Here is a 24606-nt window from a genome sequence, read left to right on the forward strand (position 1 = left end):
TGAGATGGGAATCATGGAGATTATAATCACTTTTATTAGACAATTGCACAGTGATGTTAAGGCATGTGTGCGATATGGCAATGTGAACGAAGGTTCTGAATATTTTGATATAAGAAGACGAGTAAGAGAAGGGTGCGTCCTTGCCCCCGTCTTATTTACACTATATAAGAATAGGATGTGCTAAGGTCAAGTTCTAGTGACATTCCTTACATAGGGTCTCGTTCTATACCTATTCTCCCATATGCGGATGATGTAGATTTGATTGCGAGAACAGGTAGAAGGCTTCAAGGATTAATAGATGATTTTATCATTTTTATGCAAGAACTTGATCTGCAAGTTAAATGAATCCAAAACATGTACTATGTATTGTGGGGTAAAGCCAAGGGAAAGACCTGTTCATGTGATTAAGGATGCTAAAGCTATGGAGATAGCAGCATTTCATATCTGGGCATTTCATTTGATAGTAAAAGTATGTGGACGCCAATGATTGAAAATAGGGTAGCTATGTTCATGTGAGCCATAAAGGCCTATATAGGTTTATAAAAAAAGCTTAGATCTAAACCTATTAAAGAGAACCTAAAAATGTATGCCAGTAAATGTGTGTAGCTTCCCACATATGTGCCGGGCTGGGATGGGTAGAATGCAAAAAGTATTCAACTTGTAGAACATACGTTTTTAAAAAATCTGTTAGCTGTCCCAGTAAGTTGTTTGAATACGATTGTCCATAAATAATTGTGTATTTCTTGCATTATGGACTTTATTAATATGGCCCCTTTGATACTTTGGCACGCCGTCTGCAGGAGGGAGGAAACAACTTCAAATAAGTGGATTCCAAAGGACTGTTTGCGACTCCATAGTGCCCAGAAAATTCCTGTTTACGACTCCATAGTGCCCAGAAAATTCCCTGGCTAGCTTTTGTCAGGAGGACCTGTGATGTGATTGAGTGCCCAAAGTTATTTAGGGAGCTGGAATCCTGTGTCTGTGTCAGTAAGAGGTACCTTAAGCATTGTTTCAAGAGTTGGGCTCAGTCACAAAGAAGTATTGAGGATAGTGCAAAACTGTCAGTTAGATGCTATAACAAATTACTCTCTTATGAAGGACATCTGACAAATTTATGCCATAAACAGAATATCCAACATAGATTTGCCCTGACCAGATTCCGTTTTATCGTCCTGCCCCTTATGCTAGGTTTTCCTGAAAACTGTTAGAATTTGGGAGATTTGAGACGGTGCCCAGGTGATAATCGTTCTGTGCAATCGACTTTGCACATTTTGTAATTTTTGCTAATTGTATGTGATTCCCAGAAAACTGTTTTTAATTCCCATTCTTAAAAAACATGAAAAAACATGGATTTAGCTACTATATACAAGCGCTGTTGTTTTTACAAAACTTAGATAGTCCATTGGTATGTAAGGCAGTGGCCTTGTTGCGTAGGTTCTCATTGGGGTAATAAGGTTACTGGATTTTGGCAGTAGGATCACCTGTGTTGTGGGTACTAAGTACAGTTCCATACAAGGTGACACCTGTCGGCCTAATCCGGGGTTTCCGGCTAACTAGCAGGACCCCATCTCTGACCGAGATGATTGTGGCAACCAAGCTCATGGTAAGATAGACTCCCCAGGGAATCTTGATATATCAGATCTCATCCCTTTCTCCCAGTTACCCAAATCTCACTTAGGCAAAGACAGAAGAGGCTGAATATATTTAAATAAGCATTGTTTAAGAAATCTGCATCTTAGATAAAAGCAGGTGCATAGCAACAACGAGAATAATGAAAAACAATAGGAGCAGGCATGTGACTAAAATTTTAAACACAAGGACAGGCCTACCATACTGTCTAAACATGGGAATGGATCTATAACCCCTCACCTACGCTAAGTATGAGCACAGCATACTAAGCCCAATCTGCCCTTCGGTTTTCCCCCTGGAAGAACATCATCCCTTATACCTGAAGAGGAGGCCTGAGGTCTATAGAGACACTGTCCCCATCTGGTTCAGGGCTCGGCCGTCTAAGCAAACAGCTGTAGCGAACCTTGCAGTTATCAGTATGCAGTTGAGGTCCCCTGGCAGGAATCTCCCTCTAACATGTCTGGGACTAAGGGGGGTTATTATAATAGGACAACTGACATTCTAAGAAATGGTCCCCATGCATAATGTTGTTTATGCGAATGCTGGAGATACAGCATACCACGTTTGTCGGCAACCCTATCTGACTGTAGCCTTGGAGAAAACACAAAGCGAACTATGGGGGTCATTCTGACCCCCGCCGGTGGCGGAAGCCGCCGGCCTGGCTGGAACCGCCAGAATACCGCAGCGCGGTCAAAAGACCGCCGCAGGTATTCTGAGTTTCCCGCTGGGCGGGCGGGCGACCGCCAGAAGGCCGCCCGCCCGCCCAGCGGGAAACCCCCTTCCATGAGGATGCCGGCTCCGAATGGAGCCGGCGGAGTGTAAGGGGTGCGACGGGTGCAGTTGCACCCGTCGCGATTTTCAGTGTCTGCCACGCAGACACTGAAAATGTATGTGGGCCCTGTTAGGGGGCCCCCTGCAGTGCCCATGCCAGTGGCATGGGCACTGCAGGGGCCCCCAGGGGCCCACGACACCCGTTCCCGCCATCCTGTTCAACAACCGCCAGGAACAGGATGGCGGGAAGGGGGTCGGAATCCCCATGGAGGATTCCCTTGGGCAGGGGTAAACCGGCGGAAAACCGCCGGTTGCCCTTTTCATAGACCGCCAGGGTCAGAATGAGGCCCAATATGTCATACTAAGAACGTGATGCTTTCCTTAGGCGTAAGAACAATGAGATAAAGAAAATAAAACAGCACCGCAAATGTAGCTATTGCTAGAAACACAAATCAGTGTGGTTTAAATTGTAATTTAGTTAAAGTGCAGGCCTGGTCAGCTAAAACAATGTGAACAGAAAATAGGTGAAATAGCTACAAAACAGCATCATTCGTCTACAAGGCTATCAAAATTCGGAGAGGGGTAATACATTAGGATAAGGTTTGCATGTATGTCAGTGGCTTCTCCTTGATATGCACTTTATAATTTATTACTGCTAACTCATGATCTTTTATGTTATTATTTGGTTGAAATATGGATTGTTTTTGTATATTACTTTTATGTATGTTTTATATTTTTATGTACTTTTATGCTACAGAAATGCAGCGGAATAAAGATATTTGACTGACTGAATACCAAAAGCAAATAAATTAAGCTGAGATCAACCTGAGGTATGGCACAGAACAGATGGGCTTAACTTAGAGGCAATGTGTAAGATATATAAAACAGCAAAAAAGCCAAAACACAACTCAAGAAAACCCCAAGCAAATTTAGAAATATAGAGTAAATTTTAATAAATAAAGTGACACCAAAACAATCAAAATACAATTTGGGAATCCACAGATATACATTTTCATAGAGTTAAGCGACAGCAATGATCATTGGGTTGTGCTTCACCAGTACCGAGGCATGGGTTAATAACAACTGGTATTGGAGTGTGTGTTGGAATCAGAAACCAGGTTGGACCCAGTTTGAAAGATTGCATTTGGATTTAGACTTTGAGATGGGAGATAAAAGTCACCTGTTTACTTTTAGTTGGAAAGTTCCAAGCCGGGTTAGTTTGAATTTCCCTCCCAAGGAAGGTCTAGGTTCAGACTTAGGGCCGATTTAATTCCTGGTGGTACGGACACTTCCTCACAACAGAGTATCCTTACTGCCAAAAATGCAGCCTGCCTACCAAATTTACCTGCAAGTGAACCTTAGAAGAATGCACCCTCTCCACCGTGATCAATCCCCTCAGATAGCCCGGTAAGGGTCGTCGGAGACTGACCTGACATTCTACCCAATTTAGATGGACAGATTTACAGGTCAGTTTTCACTGCCTGTCACCTCCGGGAATACCCTGACAGTAAGGGGCAGTGAAACTGCTAAATGCTCCCTTCTCCCATGGTGAGGAGAGCATTTAATGTTTTATTTTCAGAAAATCCTATTTCAAGAGCCCTACGCCAAACAGGAACATGCATTAGAAAGAACTGCTGTGACGACAGTTCCGACCAATGCTTAATAAATGACCACTAGATTGGTGGTCATTTATAAATTTGGTGAGCGGAGCAGTCTTGACCTGGTGGATGTAAAGTCCTCCGCCAGGCAAACATCCACCAAGATACAAATCAGCCCAATAGTCACTTTTCTGGAGCTCTGATTCTTCCAGCAGGACAAGGCTGTAGCTAAAGAGTGATCCACAAGGCTGGATAGCTTCTCTGCAAATTTCTGCCGAGTCAGATTTGCTGCTCCAAGTGGGAGCAAACTGAATCTTCACTCCATCTGCAACGCATCATCACAGTATTGGCTTGCCAAGTAGGTTCTGGTCCTCTGGAAAGTCCCAGGATCCAGGAAATATTAGGCGTAGTGCACTTTGACAAAGCTCAGGGTCCTAGGACCTTGGGGACAGTACTTTGGGGTCAAGACTCACTCCAGCAGGGACCAGCAGCAGGATACAGGACAGGGCCAGTTGGAATTGGTCAGCTGGGAAATTTGATGGAAGTTCTCTGTGTCTCCATAGATTAAGGATTAAACAAGAGATCAGCCTTATGAGCTTTGGAGTCAACTTATTTGTCCTGGGTACAGGAGGGCAGCAGGTCCAGTTCTTCTTTTCTTCCACAGGTCCAGAAAATATTCTAAGGAGGGTACTGTGGGTGTCACAATTATGCCTGGAACCAGCCCGTGGATGGTAGTGACTCCAGGCTCCTCCCTACAATAGGTTAAAGTTTTCTGAGGTTATCCTACCAATGATGACAAACTTTCGGGGTATGCTACTGCAAACAATTCCAGAGTGCCCTTCTATGTCTAAAACTAATATGCCAGAACCTTCCTTCCCTTATGCAGTTTGTGTGCCCACTCCAGAGGTGTGGAAAAGGGAATGAGAAGCCCATTGTTTGGGGTCAATTTAAACCAACCAGATCGACTCCCACTGGGATTGGCCCAACTATGAGAACAATGCAAGGGCCTGCTTAGGTGTCAGCTAACATTTGCCTCTAACAGGATAGGCCTGTTTGCCGTGAATCAAGTTCCAGGGCACAGCCCAGTGGCTATCCAGTGAAGGGAACAACAACTTCTCAAGCAAGCGGGACGGTCAGGGCACATTGCATTGTATGCTCTTTAATTGTCATTTGCACAGGGATAAGAGGGAGCGGGTATCCATGACATGAGAATACTCTGAGAATCCTACTCTGCAGGCACATGCCCTACCCCATTATTTTACGTTAGGGTGGCACACTCATCCCTTGTCATCCTCATCAGAGGGCCCAGCCTTGCCCTTTTGTGTGACAGCCTACTGCATTCTGGGCATTGTACTATTGATTTGTGTTACATTGAAGTATTCAAACTAATGCACTTGATAACAATGAGCTGTAGGTTAAAAATCCAAGGCTGGGAGCAGAGTCCTTGATGACATGACGTTAGGTGGTCACTATTATTACAACAATGCTAGGGGATGCTAAATGGAATGTGGTTCCCTCTCCTGCATGGCCCTAAGGCACCGTTGTGGTGGCCAATTCACCTGTGTTCTTAGGTGGCAACCTGTTCCAAACTCATGTGGTCTCTTAGCCTGTAACAAAGTTCAACACCAGACACCTCTTTCTCTTGTTAATTTTAGCTGCACTGTTTCAGTCACAGCTTTGAAATGGTTTTTCATTCGACTTGTGAACTCTATCTAGAATGCTTGGCAGGGAATGTAAATTAAATGAATACACACAATGCTAGTACTCAAATGGCATTCAGAATCATAATCACTGTCTTTCTCAGTTGAACCCATTCTTCCAAATTTACACCACAATGAACCATGCAACTGGTTGTGGTTGTTGTCCTCGGCTTTACATACTTTTCACACAATTGAGCACCATTTGTGTTAAATATTTTTTGTTACCTGGGAGTTTTCACCCCATCATATGAACTTTGTGTTGACATAGATAGATTGGCTTTGTTGAGGGTCAAATTTGCCAACGTTGACCAGCCTGATGTCATCAGCATTGAATATCTGCACATTCAAGATGTCGTAGGCAAGTGGGGCATTGCTGTTAATATCAAAATACATTTTGTCACAGCTGTGAATAGTTATGTTTCTCTTCTTCAAATAGTAGAGCACCTGCAGCAGTGAAAACACAAGTGTGGTGAAAGCACTGTTCACTGCCTGAGAGCGGAGTCCAATTATAGGCAGTGAAGAAAACATCTTAAAACTGAAACCTTCTGTGGTGCCTATGAGTGAGCTTCAGGGAGTTGGTAAGGAGCAGTGCTTAATTTGTGCCAGTGTTTGCCAGTGCTGAGAACCGCCATCTATTTAAAAATACTGGCACTTAATTATGACTGTCTACCACATGGTGGCACTGCCTGTCTTTTGTTAAAGCAATCAAACTATTTCACACTTCCTTGTACTTAAAAATTATAAAGAACAAGTGCTTCTAGTCCATACTTAACACTCAAGATGGCATATAATAGTTTAAATGTCACACTTGTGTAAGTTGGGCCCTGGCACCTACCTTTTTACAAATTAACCACCGGTGAGGAGTGAAGAATAGGAGACAAAAACCCACCTCCCTGGTCATTACTACACATCTCCTTGAAGTAGGTATTCCTGACAAAACCCATCGGGCTGTATCAAGTGCTTATGCAGTACATTATCACATTTCCAAGTAAATACCCATAAAAATATTTACTGAGTTCTATAAATCTGCAGGTAAGTGACAGTAACTCTCATGGGGAGATGGCTACTAGACAAGGCCTTCTACATGCCTATAGTATACTGTTTTGCTGAAACCAAGATTAAGAAGGTTTTAATAAATATTGAGAAATGGTTGTAGTTAAGATACAATTACCAAGAACCACATCAGACTTTTTTGGAAGCAGGTAAATAATTAATAAGGTTAAAGATACCACTGTCAATTTCCACATCCACGAAAAGTTTTCTAAGGTCTTTCATGATCATTACTGGAAGGTGTGCCGTGTAATGGTTCCACCTTCTACTAGTTAACAGGGTGGAATTATTCCTGATGAGCAAAACATATCGGATAACTGGGTTACCAAATATTTTCACCTCTTTGCCCTGAAAGCATTAGTGGCCTAATAATATTAAAATAAAAACCAAGGGTAATATAATTTGGTAGCATAATACGCAAGAAAGGCTCGGGGTACTTTGTTAAAGAAGAAATTGAGAGGGTCCTGCCATACCACTATCCGGGTGTCCTGTTTAACCAAAGAGGTCAGCGTCAAGCTCATCTTGATTCACTAAAGACCTTGGCCCTTCCCCTTTGTGTTCCAGAGGCTCTCAGAGAATATGACAGTTCAGGACATGACGGCATAAAATTAATGCTGGGTCTGACACAGCAGATGATTGTATTCAGAAATCTATTGATCAACTGCTTGGATAATGTTCAGTGTCGATGTTATAGGAGGCTCTGCCACCCCCCAGAAATATCTGCCTAAATTTGCTTGGAGATTAATTTACCATGACAAGATCTGATCCTCGCATCTGACTTTTATTATATTGTGAGAAGATTGAAGCTGCTGACCCCAATTCCTTAAATATCTTCTATGGGAGAACACACGAAATGACAAGTCATCGTGACACATATACCGTGAAGTGTCCATTCGAAACCTGAACACTAAGGGACATATTTCTACTCTGTTTGTGCCAAATTTGCATCATTTTATTTACGTAAATCTGGCACAAATTTAACTCCATATCATTTTATTTACGTAAATCCGGCACAAATTTAACTCCATATTTATATTTTGGTGCTAGACATGTCTGGCGCCAAAATATTGGAGTAAAAGTCATTTTTTGCCTGAGGAAAACTACCTTGCGTCAATGAGATGCAAGGTAGGCTTTCCCAGCCAAAAAAATGTAAGGCCCTTGCGCCTTATTTATCCTTCCGGGGGGAGGAGGGGTAAACACAATGGTGCAAAGCCTGCTTTGCACCGTTATTCAACGCCTGGGTCAGGGCAGGCGTTAGGGGACCTGTGGGCCTTTTTCCATTGTGGAGCACCTTGGAATAAGCCCACAGGTGCCCTCCCCAGGCCCCAGGGACACCCCTACCCACACAAGAGGGACAGCAGATGATGAGGGACCCCATCCCAGGTAAGCATAGGTAAGTACAGGTAAGTATTATTATTTTAAAGTGCCATTGGGGGCCCTGAAATGGGCCCCCTTACATGGCACTGGGTGCAATGGCCATGCCCAGGGGACACTTGTCCCCTGTGCTGGCCACTGGGGTGGTGGGCAAGTCATGTGGTATGGATGGTTGTGCATCAGAAAATGACTCTAGGCAGGTTAGCCCACCTTTGCACCGGCTTGCACCATTCCATAAATATGGTGCCCGGCTGGTGCACAGAAATGGTGCAAGCCGGTGCTAAACCTTTTGGTGCAAAACTGTGTTAGTACAGTTTTGCACCAAAAGTATAAATCAGGGCTTAAAGACATTCAGGGGCAAATTGATCAAATATTCACACAATGCAACTCAGCAAGTCACTCTGATGCTCTGCTTGACTGGGAGATGGCTGGAATGTGCCATATTTAAAATTATAAAGTGCATTCCTGCTCTCTGCCTGCGCTGGCACACAAACTGTAGCCTAGCACCAATGCAGGCACCCTGCATTACAGGCAGGATTATTGTTGTAGAGGAAGGGGCACCTTCCTGCACAAAAACAATCCCGGGAGGCTTTTTCCTCTTTCTATGTTTGCTGCAGAGTGCAGCACACAGGGAAAAAAGAACCAATGAGGAGAAATAAGCATACTTCTCCATGTTACATTTCCCATGGGGGAGGCATAACATTTTATTGCATTTCCAAGTCTATCAGTAATGGTATGTCTCGGGGTTGAGCCAAAATCCATAGGTGGATGTGTGGGAAAACCCACACTCTACCCATGGAACGCCTCCTGGAGGGACAGTAATGCAAGGCAGAAACCTGCGCTGCCTTACCATAGTCTACATTTACCAAGCCACGCCAAGCCATGCAAGGTGGCCTTGTGTGGCTTGGTGCATGTCATTCTAGGTTTTGCATATCCCCTTCTGCCCCTTTGTGTGGCACAAGGGGTGATGCAAAACCGTGATAAACATGCCCCTTAGCCTAGTAATATTCCCAATAAACAACTGGCCAGGGTCTTATTAAAACAAGCAAAGATATTGTCAATCAGTATTTCTCTATATATCTCCACGAACCCCCAAACTGGCCAGCGTGTCTAACGCAGCAGCTCAACCTTGACTTTAAATGCCACCTTCTAAGAACTCTATGGGGCTTCATTCCTTTAAAAGAATCCTTACTAGAGATTAGGCAAGAAGTCCAATCAACTTTGCAGACCATTTCAGTCATTATCAGAGTCACATGGTGATATTATTCATGTACATTTAACAATCTGAGGGTGCTAAGAGGACATTGACTGTTCCTCATGTTTCACAGTCTCAACATTGGCTTATGCAACAACGCTGTGGAATGTTGCCTCAAGGGGGAGTCTGATCATTTGGTAGTCAGGCTTCTGAAATTCTGTAAGTGTGCCCTAAAAACAACTGAATCAAGAAAATAAACGAGATAATTGTGTAAAGTGAGGCATATGCAATCCTGATGCCAACATAAATTAAAAAATGGACAGAAAATTAATGTCTAGTGCTGCTATCTACAATCTGCAATTAACTTCTCATCATTTAAACTTTGTATTTCACATCCTGTCTTTATCATGTTTTAACTCTGCAGCAATTGCTTCCAAAGTGAATTAACACAAGGAATTAAATTGAGCTGACTCAAAGCTAGTTAAACTTTGCAGTTCATATTCTATCTTTTTAACTTTTTAACATGGCTGCAATCCTTAACAAAGTAAATTAGTACAATTAGCTAAGATAAACTGACAAAGTTATTTTAATATTGCACATTACATCCAGCCTTTTTATCTTTACAGTTTGAAGACAATTGGCACCAAGGTCAACCCTTTCAAGGAACTAAGCATGATCCGTTTTTCCAGTCAGTGACTGGTACTGCCAATAAAACTCTGCATACTATATTGTATATTTTGTTGTCCCCTGTCTCCAATTATTGTAACAATTTTAATTAATTACACAATAAATGTGTGAGAAATGTCCCCTTTTGACATGGTTAGCCCCCACTTTTTGTCAGGTATTTGATGTGGTTTCAAAAGTGTTAGTGCCCAGGGCCTGTGCTATCCAGGTTCCCTGGGCCTGATCTCTTTCCCAAAACTGTTGTGATGCATTGGCACAATTGGCAACACCTTTAGCTGCCACTATTAATCCCTAGTAAATGGTAATTAAGTACCGCCAGTGCAGGTTGAGTATCCTGGTACAATCCTAAAATGTAAAACTGACATGGCACACAGCCTGTGCGCCCTGTCCACTACACACTGCATGCAATATAGGTAAGTCTCTGGCAGGCCTTCCAGTCCTACGGTGGAGTGCATAATACTGCATGTGTGGGCATAGATGCACGACCAATATGCCCTTACTGTGTCCCTGTCAAACCTGGGACATAGTAATTGAACAGAGCAGCCACTTTACCTGCATGTGCTGGGCACTGGTCAGTACAAGTTTCCCAGCTACATGATGGCCACTTTGCACCCTGGGTTCTTTGGTATCAAACAACTCAGAATAATAAATCCAAACTGGTACCAGTATTGGATTGTTTGTCAAATATAACCAGGGGTCACCTTAGAGGTGCCCCCTGCACAAGCTAACTACCCTGGTATAGATGCTGGCTGGTCGCAACCAGCCTGCCACCATCAGACAGGATTATGGAACTCTGGGGTGAGAGCCTGTGCTCTCTGGGTCCAGAGAAAAAAGCCCTTCCTGGGCAGAGGTGTTACACCTCCTCCCCAAGAAATGTGCGCAGTCCTGCCTATGAGCTTCAAAGGGCTTACCACCCTTGAAAGTCAAACTCCAGCACTGATGCTAGCAGCAGATGGCCACCCCCACTGCAAACCCCTCTTCTGGCTGGAGCAACGGTGGGAAAATGCACAATGGATAGGAGAAGTGGCCACAGCCAGCTTGCACCACCCCTACAATGTTGCATGTGAGGTGACCTCTCCATTTTATTTTCCTCCATCTTTTATGGCAGGAAAGTAACCTATCAGTGGTCGAGAAGTGACCTCTGCTCACAGGAAGTGGTCACATAGTGGGTGTAGCCACCCTAAGGTAGATGACCCATTGGTCTCTACTAGGTACTCTCCTAAATGCCCACTAAATGCAGCATTTAGTGGGTACCCCTAGACTTGCAGATCAGATTCCAAGGACACAAGAAGGCCAGCAACAAAGAAGATCCAAGGCTCGAAAACTGCAATCCTGCTGCACAAAGAAAAAGGTGCCAAACCCTGCCTGCTGCACCCAGGACTTGACAAATGCAGCTGAGAGGTTGCAGGGACGTCTGACGGACTCCACAAAACTCCAGAGGACCTCCACCCTTCTAAACATCACCAAAGATCTCCCTCCAGAGTGAAGGCACCATTCCCTACAACTAAGAAGTAAAAGACCAGTTCACTTACCGGTGGCTGAACAAGGAACGGGACAAAACAGCTGGACCAAATTATACCCAACAGACCCAAATCCTGGACAAATCCTGCAAGTGTGGCAAGTTTGGTGGCACTGTGATCTCCAGTGTCTGAACCGTGCAATAGCAAGGTACTGGACCCCCAATGTTGGACACCCAAAGAAAAGTCCATCCTGTACTCTCGAAGAGACCAGAAGCAAGCTCCAGTCGAGAGACTTCAGGACACATAAGAGCCACCCCCTAGAGTGTCCCTGCTGACCTGCAATCCATCCTCAAAGTGATCTGCCTCCTGGTTCCAAGGTCACCTTTGCGCACAGCTCTTGGCTCACCTATCTGCTCTGCGCCTGGCCTCCCTGGCCCCTGCACTGGAGAACCATCTGGGCTCTCAGGGTCCCCCGCCCCTTGCACATCTACACTCTATGACAGTGGTCTCCAAACTTTTTAATGCTGCGCCCCCCCCAGTTGAAAAATATAAATCATTGGGCCCCCCTTCAGAATTTTTTCACAATTCTTTTATAAAGATAGCAATGTTTAAATATGTCTAGATGTATTTAAACATTGCAGTTAAGTACTGTTACCTTTTTATAAATGCAATAACATGTTTCTGCTTAAAACAAAACACTGTTATTTGTGTAATGACTCTTTTGACCACGGCTTGGCGCCCCCCCTGGGATCACTTGAGGCCCCCTAGGGGGGCCCGCCCCCCAGTTTGAAGACCCCTGCTCTAAGGGGACCCCCCAGGCTCACCTTGAAGTCCACCTGTGCATTGCTTTCCGAAGTGACCCCGCGCAGTAGTCCTGCACTAACTCCAAGGACTTTTCAGCAGCTCTTCCTGCCAAAACCTGGAACTGCATGTGAGAAAAGGCATTTTTTTGACATGGTTAGCCCCCGCTTTTTGCCTGTTGTTTGATGTACCCCTGCTAAACAGGTTCCCTGGGTCAGAGCTCTTTCCCTAAAACTGTTGGGATGCATTGGCACAATTGGATACACCCTTAACGAATACTATAAGTCCGTAGTAAAGCGGTACCTAGGTACCCAGGTCATGGGGTACTATGGGTAGGCCCCTGAGGGCAGCAGCACTGATTGTGCCACCCTCTATGGCCATGCATCCAGATGCCCCCACCACTGCCATTGCAGGCTGAGTGTCCTGGTGTAAACCTAAAACACAAACTCGACGTGGCACAATGCCTATATGCCCTGTCCACCCTACACTGCATTTACTATGGGTAAGGCACCCCTCTGGCAGGCCTTACAGCCCTAAGGCAGAGTGCTCCATATTATATGTGAGCACATAGCTGCATGAGCAATATGCCCCCACTGTGTCCTTGCCAAACCTGGAACATAGTGAATTAACAGAACAGAGCTGGGCACGGGTCAACACAAGTTTCCTAGCTACATGATGGCCACTCTGAACCCTGGGTTGTTTGGTATCAAACAACTGAGAATGATAAATACAAACTGGTACCAGTATTGGATTTACCCATAATTGTACCCAGGGGAACCCTTAGAGGTGCCCCCTGCAAAAACTACCTTGGTTTCTGACTGGTTCTATCCAGCCTGCCACCGCCAGACACCTGATATACAAATATTGGGAGATAGCCCTGTCTCTCTAATTTGTAAAACAATGCCCTTCCTGGGTGGAGGATCCAATACCCCCTCCTTCAGGAATGTGCACTTCCCTGGCGGTGAGCTTCAAAGGGCATACCGCCTTTGAAATTCAACCTTCAGGCCTGCTGCTGGCAGCAGATGGTCAGCCCCTTTGCAAATCCCCACTTTTGGTGGAAGCAAAGGCAGAAAACCACACAAAAGATAGAAGGAGGGGCCCCACCTGGCATGCACCACTCCTAAGGTGTTGCCTGAGAGGTAGACACTCCATTTCATTTTCCTCCATCTTAGATGGAAGGAAAATAGCCAATCAGGTTTAGGGAAGTGACCCTTCCCACAGGAATTGGTCACAATAGTGGGTGTAGCCACCCAAAGGTAAGTGCCCCATTGGACACTATTAGGTACCCCCTAAAATGGCCACTGAATTCAGTATTTAGTGGGCATGCCTGGATCAAGAATTCAGATTCAAAGAACACAAAGAAATCCAGCACAAAGAAGTTCCAAGGCAAGAAGACAAGAAGATTTTATTGTTTAGTTACTTAAAAACATAACAAAAAAAATAACAAAAAATAAACACTATATAAAAAGGTTAAAAAAAAGAGTATCCATCAAATAATTATATACATTGTCCAGTCATTTCGATTCACACTCCATAGGATCTCATTTTAAAAGATGGTTGAGTATTGCTACTTAAGATTTTGAATTGCTCCAGTGTGAGCATAACTTGATGCCATTGTAGTCCATTGTCAGGCATTGGGCTGTGAGCTAACCTCCTGTGGTTCAAAAGGGGGGCAGTGCTGCTTATTTTAATCTGCTTTTGTGACACCTGCAATAGAAATGCTTTTGTGACACCTGCAATAGAAACTTTACCAAAGCACAATTCAACTCTGGGTCACTAGGTGCAAAGCACGCCATTACTGCTTGTCTCCATGTCCGTATGCCTTTTTCATTAAATTTGCTCTTCAATAGGGCTTTTCGTTCTAGTGCAAGATGATTGCATGAACAGAGGACATGGAGGAGATCTTCCGTGTCCTCACCGCACAGGTGGCAGATAGAGTTGGTCACGTCCCTCAACCAGGGGGCCGCATTTAAAGCGAGTGGTTGGAGACCAAGTCGATACTTTAAGAAATCCTCCTTTGTTCGTTTCAAGAAGCCCTAGCCTAGGTATGGCTGTGGTGTCGAAATCGTGTAAGTGTGCAAGGTCATCCAGGCATGAGACCACCATGAGAAGGCTGCTTTGTCCTCCAGTAGTGACTGGAGCCTAAGTGATTTCCCAGCTGCTTTCTTAAAGGCATTGTGTGGGATTGGGGTCCTCCACAAGTCTGTTAGCCCGGTCTTCTTAAGTGAGTCATCTAAGTGGATTCTGAACAGGGAGGTGTTCTCACGTTCAAGCTCTTGCCACATATGGTAGTTGAGAGTGCCCAGGGAGGCACAGCAGGCTTTGCTCCAAAAGTTTATGTAGGCAATGGGTCGAGGCAGGGATTGGTTCAGCAGACCAAACTCCAGTCTCAGTTGGGCAGAGGACGTGAATCTGGGGATGTTGAAGATCGTCCGGTAAGCTTTGCTCACTGCACAGTTTGATATCAGAGTCCCTGCCTCTTTGTACTTCACTCCTGTATAGTGGGGAGGAGCTTGGCTTTTAGCACTTTTAAGAGGGGGTGTATGAGGGCCCGTTCAGAAGGGTTTTTAGTCTTTTTAGAGAGAGTGTTATGGCTAGACTTTTTTCTATTAGGCTTTTCCTTTGATGCACGAAGTTCCCCGATTTGTCAACAGTGACTCCAAGATATTTGTACTTATCTGTTTGTACAAGTCGAGTCTCACCCCAAAACCAGGCTCTCAAGGGTGTCTTTGATCTAATTGACAGTTTGCATGTTTTGCCAAAGTTTGCTGTCAAGGCATTCGTAGCTGTGTGGCGCAGAGTGGCGTTGAGTAGTCTCTGAAGGCTTAGTTCCGTGTGGCTGAGTAGCATGAGATCATCAGCGTACATTAGGCATGGTAGCTCAAGGTCCCCAATTTTTGGAGGGTGCGAGTTTGTGAGGGTGAGTGCACCTGCTAAGTCTGCTAGATACAGATTGAACAGTGTGGGGGCTAGAGTCCTCTTTTGGGTATTTGGTAGTAGGGATCCGCCTTGAGAGATGAGTTCCTGTGCCCAATTTTATCTGGGCCCATGTGTCCGTGTTAAGGGCTATTATTAGGCGTAGAAGCGGATGTGGGAGTCCCCAGGTTTCAAGCTTCTTCTACAGCAGGTTCCTGTCCACATGGTCAAATGCAGCCTTGAAGAATTCCAGCGCAATTCTGGCGGTGCCACCCTGTCCACAGCACCCCAGCAGGACACAGGACATGGCAGGACGCAGTTGCGGGCGCGGGTGCCAGCGGTGCTTTGTGTTTTAATGCTCGCGGGTGCTCGGCACAGCGGCTCGGCGGCAGCTCACAGTGCTGCTTCCGGGTCAGTGTTCCAAGGCAACAGAACTGTGGAGCTGCATCACAAATAAAATTCACCAAACCCTGCCTGCTGCACCCAGGACCCAACAATTGCCGCTGAGAAGCTGCTGGACAACTGGACTGACCTCAAGAAACCCAGAGGACCTGCAGGCTTTACCAGTCGCCCAAGAACTGCCTCCAGATTGGAGTTACCACTCTGCAACAAGGTACTTCAGAAACACCCCTGACATCCTGCCAGAGTGCCCCCGTTGTCCTGCAAGCACTCCCGAAAGACATTTACCTCCAGATCCAAAGGGCATCTTTGCGTACAGCTCCTGGATCACCAATTTGCTTTCCGCCCAGCTGCCCTGTGCTCTGCAACGAAGAACTTGCTGTATTCTAAGGGTTCCTCACCCCTTGCAACCTCAAAACTCCAAGGGGCCCCAAATGAACCACCTCTAAACTTACATGTGCAGTGTTTTTCCAAGTGGTCCCCCGCAGTGGCCCTGCACCACCTCCAGAGACTTTTCCCAGCTTCTCCCGCTGGAACCCGGAGCCACCCAAGCTTCTACAGCTGGCACAGTGTGCCTACCGACGACCTCAACCAACCTGCAAAGGAGAACTTGGTAACTCAACTGTACGATTTTATCTGTATTTTTAAAGGTGACTTTCCATTGATTCCTATGGTGCCTAATTACACACAGAAGGACAATGGGCCTGATTAGGACCTTGGTGGATGGATTACTCTGTCCAAAATGTGACAGACAACCCGCCCGCCATATTACGAGTTCCATAGGATATAATTAACTCGTAATTTGGCGGGCAGGATATCCGTCACATTTGGGATGGAGTAATCCCCTCTGCCGAAGTTGTAATGAGGCCCTATAGTCTTTAAACTTCAAAAATTCGTATCTCCAAAAGTACTAAACCAATTTTGATAATCTTGCTAAAGTAGTTTTATAAATTGGTCTTGAGTATTCCTTTGCATGTGTGAGTCGCATGATTGATACTGTGAGTACAACAAATGCTTTCCACTTTTCCAGGATTGGCCTAACTGCTCGGCCAAGCTACCATAAAAAATAAAGCATTAGGTGATCTAGTTTTTACCTCTGTAAATCATGGTGTGGTTGCCTGGACCCCTTGCACAGTATGCCTAGGTTTGCACACTACATAGAGGGGCAGCCTCCTACACCGCTCAAACTCCTCTGCCTGGCCCACAGGACTTCCGGATGACCTTGACCTAAGAACAAAAGGAGACATTGATAAATGCATTTGCTGATTTTATATGCATTTTTAAAGTTGTATCCCATTGATTCCTCTCTGCATAATTATGCACAAAAATATTATTTTTGCTAAACTTGGAAAATCTTAACTTAAAAAGTACTTACCAGATTTTAATGATCTTGGTCTTAAAAATGTGATAAAAATCAGAAGTATTTTTGTAAATGAGTGTGGGTCTACATTTATTGATATTGCGAGTACAACAAATGCTTAGTACTTCTCCAAGATTTGACTAATTTCTCAACTAAGCTACCATAAAAATGAGAGCATTAGGTGGTCTAGGTTTTACCTCTGTAAATCACGGTGGGGTTGTTTGGACTCTCTGCACAGTGTAATTCATTTTTGTACACTATAAATAAAGCCAGTCTCCTACAAAATGTATATTCATTCATTTTTTTATTCATTCACCCCTTTACGCCTTTAGCAGGTGGGTTTGCAATGACACCTAAGGGCCTCTTAATTACAATGGGGCTGGTATCACCAGTTACCAGTCCCACTGGAATCATGTGATCGAGGGAACCCCATAGCCCTCTTCACTTTTACTCACAGATTTTGGCTGCTGAAAACAGCAAAAATCTCTATGTGAGAGTATGGGGAAAATAGGAGATGCCATGGGAATGGAATTATTGATTCCCTTTGAATTTCTAATTTCTTTGTGGTTCCCAAGGTCCAACTACTAACGGCCTGGATTTGCCCCAGGTGCAAGTTACCTGTACCCCAGATATCAGCAACTCTGGGGATGGGGAAAATCCATCCCATTTACTGAGCCACTCACAATGAGGGCCTAAGTCTTTAATCTTATTTCATTTGCCTGCTTCATATCAAAATCTGCATGTGATATTGATGATTAATTTCACATCCAGTTGATTGTAAAATAAATCATTATTGTTTACTCTTTACTTGGAGTGGACTGTGTTTCCTTATTCTCTTTGACTACTTTGATCTGCATGTGTAGTACTCGTACTCTTCTACAGAACTCAGGGTCTCATTTACAATGTTTTGGCGCAGGGCACCACTGCAATTCTACTTGCTGCACTGCATCAAAAGAAATGAGCAGGACTGCACCCTATCTATAAGATACAACCCATTCCTGTCCTCTTCTACCGTGCTGGTGCACAATGGACTGCCATGCGCTAACGCAGACACCCTTGCGTCATGGTGCAAGGGTGTCTGCATTGCAGGGATGACTGATTTTGTGCAGGAAGGGACTCCACCCGGTACAAAAACAATCATGAGAGAAATGTTCCTCTTTCTATGTGTGCTGCAGAATGCAAACAAGCATCCTGGGACCAGTTTAGGGGTATCACCCTTCATCAGCAAGGCTAGCTTGAATTGACTGGGGGTGAATGTTTGATTGGTTCAGCATTCTGGCCATCATCTGTTCTTTTTGCAATTGTCATTCTAAGTGGGAAAGGTATGCCCAGACGTGGGTCCCTTGCTCACTGCACCACTGGATTCAAGCTAGACTGGCTGATGAGGCATGTTATCCCGAAACTGGCCCCAGGATGCTTGTTTCAAGTCCAGGGAGGACTTGGCCTGGCAGTTTGGCCGGACTGTTCCCATGGGGAGCTGGGTCTAGACTGATTTCCATATGACTGGGTCTAAACTGGAATGGCATGGTAAGCAACAAAACTATACATTTAACTCAGATCACTGACTGGGGTGAATGTTTGATTGGTTCAGCATTTTGTTCATTATCTGTTCTTTTTGCATCAGTCCCAATAAGGACACATCTGAGGCTGTCAAAGGCACCTACCTTTCACTCCATAGAATCGAACAGTCCCTGGCTGACATTGGTGCAGTCGTGATGCAAAGACAACAACAAAACCCTTGCTAATGTGACAACAGTGAGGGTGTCACCCAGCTGGGGGTCAACTGCACCATTGTGCGATCTCTAGAGTGCAAAGCAGGACTCCTATATAGCAACTATGGGTGCCTTCCACAGTGACGTTGTTGCCTTGAGGGCAAGCCATCAGGACCTTGTCAGCGGCTTTGCTGCCTTCCTTGCTGTCCCAGACAAATGCTGCCCACAAGAGGGTAGATGCATCTATTGCCCCAGATGTGTGTGTTCCTCAGATGCCCCCCACACCAACAACACACATCATAGGAGGAAGATGTGGACTTCACCAATATCCGGTGGCGACCTACCCCGTAACATTTGTCTGTGCCTCTTAGCCAGTTTCTCCGTGGACCTGTATTTATCATCATAGCGCCTCATTTGTTACCTGCTACTGTTCCCTTTTTGTATGCTCACTTGTTTATCAAATCCATTTGTGAGCCTTTTATTGAGGCCTGCCTTCCCTAATGGCAAATTGGACCTCCTCCCTACCTCCACATGTCACATGGCATGTATTCTGTTTGGACTCTGCCTGGACATCTTTTGGTCTATAACAGTGGCGGTGTTGTTGGCCTTAAAACTGCAAATCTGTGCATGCCTATGTGCACACCGGTAAACAAATGCACTCACATAAACCAGTGTGTTGTATGTCTATTGCAGATAGGACTAACTAGACCATGACGCATGTGTGTATACAATAGCTGCTACTTAGCATCTGAAGAAAATAATACAAAAGTCACTATCACCTGATCTAGTTGGACTTGCCCAAACATTATGTCATCCACTGCCATGGCACTATGTGGAAAGTTTAATTGAACAATTGAACGTCATGGTGTGACAATAGCCATCAGTACCTTGACTGGCACACAGTGAAAGTGCCTTACTAATCACACAAATATCTCCCTGCACAAATTGTGTCTAGTGCGCCATGTGATCCACTAACTCAGCTTCACACATCCACATATGGCTTGCTCGGGGATCATGACAATGCTTACACTGAAGAGATCCTAAAGTACTATAATTAAGCATGCACTGACAATAAGTAGATATTCATACGCAGACTCCTTCTGATTTTGCATCATACCTATGCTATTCAAGGATGTGGAAGCTCAGTGCAAGACCTTCAATGTCAGTATGCATGAAATGCAACTAATATGTATTTGGGGTCCTGTGTCAAATGATAAATGATGTTGACAGGCATACTGGGATACGTAGGGTCAATTTGTTCCTCTGCCCCTGAGAGCCCTCACATGCGTTGAGTGTGAATGTAACCACACCTCACGTGCATTGAGTGTGAATGTAACCACATATGCTATCAACTGTACCATATACACACATATCATTAATTAGGAGCTAGAGCACAGACCGAGAGAAAGTTACACATCCCCAGGGTAAGAGGGAATGTGAGACTTATGTTTTTCAAACTTAGCATGTAGTAGCACAAAGTCATATGCATGAGATGCCACACTTAACAAGTACTCATTACAAGGATGAGTGAGGTTATCCAGCTACCAACAATGACACTAATACAATGGTGCAGGGTTGAGGGCGTAAGTGGCAGCCACCAGTGTGTGCTGCAGCACGGCCTGGAATGGATAATCGGGAGTGACAGACCCATCCCTACTATACATGCAGCATCTCTTACACATACAGTGCAACAATAGGTGACTATCTGTATTGGACTGTGCTTCGATTCACACAGAGAGGACCACTCACAGTGCCTGGCGAATGGTCAAGAGTTCTTAAGTGACTCAATTGTGTGGAAAACTAACTCCTGTCCATAGGCCTCATACAAAGTAACACATATTTAGAAACAATGCAGGGAATTGCTTCATCGTGTACTGCACTCAACCTAAGCAACAATGACAACTTTTAAGCAAGAAATGATTACGAAGTTTTGAAAGTAGAAATAGAAAAAATTTTCCATGAAAAAATGTTATCTCAAACAAAAAAAAACTATATGTATCCTAGGGCGGTGTCCAGGTGGTGGTTCTTTCTGGATGTAATTGGTTTATGTCCCTGTCACTTCATGATTGTTGGGCCGGCACATAGCCTGTGGAGTGAGTCTGGGTTCAAAGAGTACATGTGCATTCCTCTTCACCCAGCCCCGCAGACAGTGCACATTTCAAGGGTGCTTCTGCTCACTGCATGCAGCAGCATTGCCAGCGGCTTTATTATGAGTCGGCGGCAATGCTGCCTCTCCTTTTCCACTTGGCTGACCGGCGGAAACCTTGGTTTCTGCCAGTCAACCCAATGTGCAGTGCATCACATTGTATTTCTGTATCAGTGGATTGAATAATGAGTCATGGCCCCATGTTGCTCAATGAGTCTGACAACATGATTGTTATATGCAGAGGTCTAATTAAAGATGATGAAATGTGAGTGACTTGATCTTTACAGTGATTGTGACATAAAATTTCCAACGCAAAGAATGAGCACAGGCATTTATTTACATTTTGTTCAATTGAGAACACATCTGAGATTTTATCCATCCAGTAAATGGAAATTTACAGAAAGAACACAGCCATTGTGGGTTACATCTTTCTTCCATTCTCATCCTCCTTCTCTTCCTCCATTAGTTCCTCATCCTCATGGTCCACAACCCAAGGGACATTTGTCCATACATGTATGTTGTGTAGGATGGCACATACAAGGATGATCTTGCATCCCATATGGGGTGAGTATTGCAATATCCCCCTAACATGTCCAGGCATCGGAACCAGGACTTCAGCACCAAACGTATGTTCATTAATGTTCCAGGTCTTGGCCAGTGCCTGGTTGTACTGCCATTCCAGTTCAGTCTGGGACTGTGCAATTGGGGTCATGATCCATAGCCAGAGACCATGGGCCTGATCTACAACTTGCTAACTGGTCTCAAACAGCTTTGCGAATGTAAAAACGACAGTACACAATGTTCGACAAGCATTCTCAAAGAAGAAATTGCATTGCAAATGGTTTGCAACTCACAAAAAACAGCAGCCAGAAAATGGGAATCGCAATTATCGAGTCAGTATATGAGAGTCGCAGAAATGCATGTACAAACGAGTCGCTGTTCGCAAGTAGTCACAAAATCGTCCGTTTGCACATGCAATTAAACACCAGCCTAAAAACTTGAACCAACCTTTAAAAACAGACCCCAGAATGCATCAGAGACTACCCACAATAGATTCCCTGTACCTGATGGCGAGGAGGAGTTGAATACTGAATGACCAGCAGAGGAAGCCGTGACAGGAGAGGACCTTCAGGGTTAAGCTGACCCTGTCTGAAAAGAGAGAGGAGGAGATATTTGAACAATAGAGGCTGAGTAGCAATGTGAACCTGGAGCTAATTGCCACTCTAAAGCCACACCTTTAGAGCATGGCACAACACAGCAATGCAATCCCCACCCATGTCCAGGTCCTGTGCTCCCTCCACCTATTGGCCAGTGGTAGCTACCACCATGTCATAGCATTTGCTTGAGGGGTGTCACAGAGCACACTTTTGCATTTCCTTAACAACTTCCTAGACACCATGCTCCTGCACTTACACCAGCACATCTACATGCCCAGGGACAGCCAGGAAATGCTGCATACCAAAACACAATTCTACCAGATAGCAGGATTCCCACAAGATATTGGCTGCATAGATTGGACCGATGTGCCCATATGTCACCCATCCCATCTAGAATACATATTCCGGGTCTATAAAAGCACATGCATTCCATGAACATACAAGTTATGTGCAAAGCTCAGAACATCATCTCAGACCTTGTAGCTAAATACCTAGGGAGCATGCATGACTCCTATATATTCAGGCACAGTGGCATGTTACAGCGACTAGAAGAGACAAATTTGATGAAGGAATCCTACTAGGTACTGGAATGGATGTGCACATCAATGTCTAGTGGCAGGTACATATGTTTGTCTGTTGTTACAGACCCTCATATGTGTCTCTACAGGTGACACTGCACATGCCTTTCATCCTTGGATCATGACACCCTACTTGACTCCAAACACTCCCCAGGAAAGGAGCTACAACATGGCATATAGATGCACAAGGACTGTGATTGAACAAATGTTTGGCCTCCTAAAGTCATGCTTCAGGAGTCTACACAAGAGTGTGGGAGCCTTGCAGTAGGCACCTGAAACAGTGTGCAAGATAGTAGCAGCCTGCACAATATTGCACAACATAGCCTGCAGGCGTGATTTACACATAGAGGTATCTGGATCAGAATCTGAGGACAATGACCCTGCTCGACCTGCACACCAGCCGGTCGAGGGGAGAAGGCGCAGGGACCACTTAGCAAGGCATTATTTTTCACGGTAAGAAATACACACGTACCCAATACCTTCCAAGAAACACAAAACAACTGGTTGTTTTCAAAGCCAAAATGCAACACTTTAATGTCAGTTTTGTCAACAACAGGGATGGACAACCTGTTCATCATGGGTACAATGTGTATTGTGGTTGCACATCGGTTCTGTCATTGTATGGGGAAACATACATTTGAAACCAACACAGACACACTGTCAGCGTGAAGTCATTTCCTTGCATTATGTCCAGCATGTGGGGTGCTAGCTGTTGTAGGTGCTGAGCAGGCGTTAAAAGTGCTGAAAAGAATTATGCAAAGAAATCTCTGAGATTTCTTTGTGCTATTTCTTCGGCCCCCCTAATGGGGTAATGCCTCCTTTGCATACATTATGCCTGGCGCAGGCAAAATGTAGCGCAAAGGGTTACAAAGTGGCGTAATGCATGCATTTTGCCACTTTGTAACAATAGTGCAGGGATTTTGGCCATCTAACGAAATATTAGTGTAAAAAATAAATGAGGTTAATGTGTTGGTAGATGGTGCTGGGGGCTCTTAAAAAGGTTTAGACCAAAAGTGTAAGTTTAGACTAAGGGGCCCGATTCACAAAGGTAAACTTAAACCAAAAGTCTAGGTTAAGACCAAAAGTCTATGTTTAGACTTAAAGTCTACCTTTACTCTTAGTAAAGTTAGACTTTTGGTCTAACTTTACACTTTTGGTCTAAGCTTAGACCAAAAGTCTAAACCTAGACCCTACAAGTAAAGTTAGACTTTAGGTCTAAACTTAGACTTTTGGTCTAAGTTTATCTTTGTGAATCAGGCCCTTTGTTTTAACAATGTTCTGGAGGAGAAACCCACTCCTGCTTCCCTTTACCGAACCCTCCTGGGCTAGATGCCACTGACTGATCCTCAATCTGCAATACAGGCCATGGATCAGCTACTTCTTGGGAAAACCTTTATCCTAAAATTAGTTTAATCTACCTAGGAACAGTGCTTGATTAAGGCCACTGAAGGCAACGTCCTTGCAGTGCCAGAAATTAGCAGCCAATGGCCCCCAAAGAGCCTTAGCTTCAGGAAAGGGGTAGCATGAAAAACACTGTCATTTGCACATAATGTGACCATCTTTGCGCCATGACTGCAGGCACCAGTGCAGCTCATGATTCCTTCAGCATGTCTCATTCTTCTGCTAGAGCTTAATGTTTCTTCCAGGTCTGGCTGGTCCTGCAGGGTGCAGTCTTTCTTAGTAGGGCGTCTCTTCCTCAGGCAAGACAGCTCTTGTGAAGTGACAGTCAGGGGTGGGGGAAGGGAGGGATCTGTGTACACTCATAATCCCCAGCTGATTTGCTGTCTAACAATGAAAGGAACCAATTAAGGATGCTAAATCGAGATAACATCAGAGGAATATATTTTAATTGTAACTTTTTGCAAGTTGCAACTCACTCCAGCGATTTGCCACGTTTGCATGTGTGCATACCTTTGATTTGTAAATCGTGAATCGCTTTATTTTGTAAAGCAATTATTTTATCTTAGTTAACAAATTGTTCATTTTTATCGAGTCTGTTTTTACAGTTACTAACGTATTAAAGAACCCCTCAGAACTATTTTTTAAATATTTGATTATTTTCATAATTAATTAAAT

Source organism: Pleurodeles waltl, chromosome 8, assembly GCF_031143425.1.
Source record: "Pleurodeles waltl isolate 20211129_DDA chromosome 8, aPleWal1.hap1.20221129, whole genome shotgun sequence".
Taxonomy (NCBI): Eukaryota; Metazoa; Chordata; class Amphibia; order Caudata; family Salamandridae; genus Pleurodeles; species Pleurodeles waltl.